Source organism: Odontomachus brunneus, unplaced genomic scaffold, assembly GCF_010583005.1.
Source record: "Odontomachus brunneus isolate Ranch 3 - 2012 unplaced genomic scaffold, Obru_v1 Obru_scaffold_185, whole genome shotgun sequence".
NCBI classification, from domain to species: Eukaryota; Metazoa; Arthropoda; class Insecta; order Hymenoptera; family Formicidae; genus Odontomachus; species Odontomachus brunneus.
The window spans coordinates 422,204-425,016 of record NW_022639635.1 but is presented as its reverse complement, the minus strand read 5'-3'; positions in this window follow the sequence as shown (position 1 = coordinate 425,016).

Sequence of the window (2,813 nt, the reverse complement as noted above, 5' to 3'; positions counted from 1 at the left end):
ATATAATATTTTAAAAAAGTAATTAAAAATAAATATTTATAAATATTTATTTAATATTATAAATTAAATAATAATAATAATTATTATTATTATAATAATATTATAAATTAAATTTATTATAAATATTTATCTAATAACTTTCTAATATTGTATGCTGTCTGGGTTAATACTTTTAATCTTAACAGTACTTTGCGTAAGTATTTCATCACTTAGAAAAGTATTATATATTAGTATTTAAATATTGACAATGTTCTGCGTAAGTATTTTATCACTGGACGAAGTATTACATATCAATATTTAAGTATTGAAATCAAACATAAGGTAGGATTTGTAACATTAAATATTGAAATACTTGAGTACTAAAAGCTGTATTTGAATCACAGAATATTATTAAATACTATACTTTTAATACTGAAAATAAGTAATTAATCAATGATTCTTAGTATGATATTTCTATAAGGATAGTAGATTCTCCGGGAAAAAAATGAAGTGATTGCATTAGATATATGTAGATCCCATCAGAGCAAATTGGACCTGATAAGATTTACTGTTAGATATAAACAGATCTTCGAAGATCTACCTTTTTACTTGCATGAGAAATGTTATATCCACTAAGATCCTAGTAGATCATCAATGATCTATACAAATTATATGTATCATTTTATATAGATCATTGATAATCTACAAAGATCTTAGATATAACATTGTTGATAGTGGATATAACATTTTTTATGCAAGTAAAAAGGTAGGTCTTTGAAGATATATTTATATTTAACAGTAAATCTTATCAGATCCAATTTGCTCTAATGTGATCTACATATATTTAATGTGCAATCACTTCATTTTTTTCCGGGACACCATAAATACTTCATGCCAATTTAATATTGTGGCGCCATCTATTGGAAAAAGAGGAGCACTTCACTTTGTGGCCGACGATGTTTCTTAATGAGAAACTTAAGCATTTTGTACATTAAAATTAAAAATCTTCAATATTATGCATTTGAAGCAAACAGAAAGACACTTTCTTAAGTAATTGGATTCTGAAGAATCGATTAAACACACTTAAAGATCGATCGGATCAATCGTTATAGTTATATGACAAATCTGACTATGAGGAACTAAACGTGTCGCGTATAATTACACGGCCGGCCTCGCAGCCAATGCCGCACTTTGCGCGTGCACTTGGCGCGAGACACTACTGTGTCTCTTTGATGTATAGTCGTTATGGCTATACGACAAATCTGACTATGAGGAACTAAATGTGTCGCGTAGAATTACACGGCCGGCCTTGCAGCCCGTGCCGCGCTTTGCGCGTGCATTTGGCGCGAGACACTACCGTGTCTCTTTGATGTATATATATCAAGCATTTTACGTCAATGAGCCATTTTAATTTCTCAAAAACGGATCTTTTCTTTTCGATCAAAATTGGCTTAAATTATCTTCGGCAAATGTTCTTTAATTTCTAAAATTTGCAGGAATTTATCTTTACATATTTCAAAATGGTGACATAAAATGTCTTGAAAAACAAGATATTAAATGTTTTTACTGTCACTAAACATGAGCTTAACTGAATCAAATACTGATCTATACACTATAAATATCTTATCTAATGTGTTTGGAGTCGCTAAAAATGAATATAAGGTCAGAATCACAAAATTCAAAATGGCGGATTCAATATGGCGATTACAAGTACAATATGTCGTTTTTTGAACCTAACAAAATAAAAATATGATTAGATATTGAAAATGATTAGAAAAAGAGTTTTTGATTCACGGATAACGAAAATGATGTCAAAGTTACAAAATTTAAAGTGATGGATCCAATATGGCTGCTGAACTACAATATTTCATCCTTTCTAAGAATTAAATGTATTATAAAATATTAAAAATAACTAGGAAAAGACTCTTGTAAGTGGCTGAGAATGAATATGATGTCCAAATGCCAAAATTCAAAATGGCAGATTTAATTTGGCTGCTAAAAAACAATATTTTGTCCTTTTCCAGGCGTAAACATATTGTAAAGAATTAAAAATAACTGTTTAATTGATTAACTGGTGATAAATTTTAAATAATAAATATATAATAAGTAACTTAGGTTTTGTTTAAATTTCTCACTGCCAGTGGGATGTATACTTTCCATTTATTTTCTTCTCATTTTGATATTGTATAATTTGTTATTTTGCGAAACTAATAATGATTTTTGAACTAATTATGATAATGATGATTTAGATATAGAAATACTTACTTTACATGTTTCAAAGTTTTTTACATTCAATTGTCCATTAGTAATTGTTTATAACAATTAAAATATGAAAATAAGCAATTTATTTATCATAAAATTTTATATTGAATTTAATCATTTTCGAGTAAGGTTTTTGAGGTAATTACTAATTTGAGGTCAAAACTGAAAAATTAAAAATGTCGGATTTAGCATATTAGATGTTATGCATATAGCATGGGAATATTAAAAACTGAAAATTTTAAGTTTGAAAAAATATAACCAAATTCTACACAAAATTTACAATATAAATAGTGTTTTATAATATTTTCTTTACTATTAGACACATCGTTTGTGAGATAGAAATTTGTGTATATTCAAGGTTACTGGAAGGTATTATACAGGGTGGATCATTTTAATCCATCCAGTCGAATATGTCGAAAACCAAGCACGGGAAAGAAAAATGTTTCAGACAAAAGTTGTAAGGCTTAAAAAAACGCATTCAACAATAGTAGTTATTTGACATAGGATGGCGTCGCCAAGGTCAGAACAAGGTCAACTTTGCTTTTTTAAATAGAAATACATATTTTTTATTA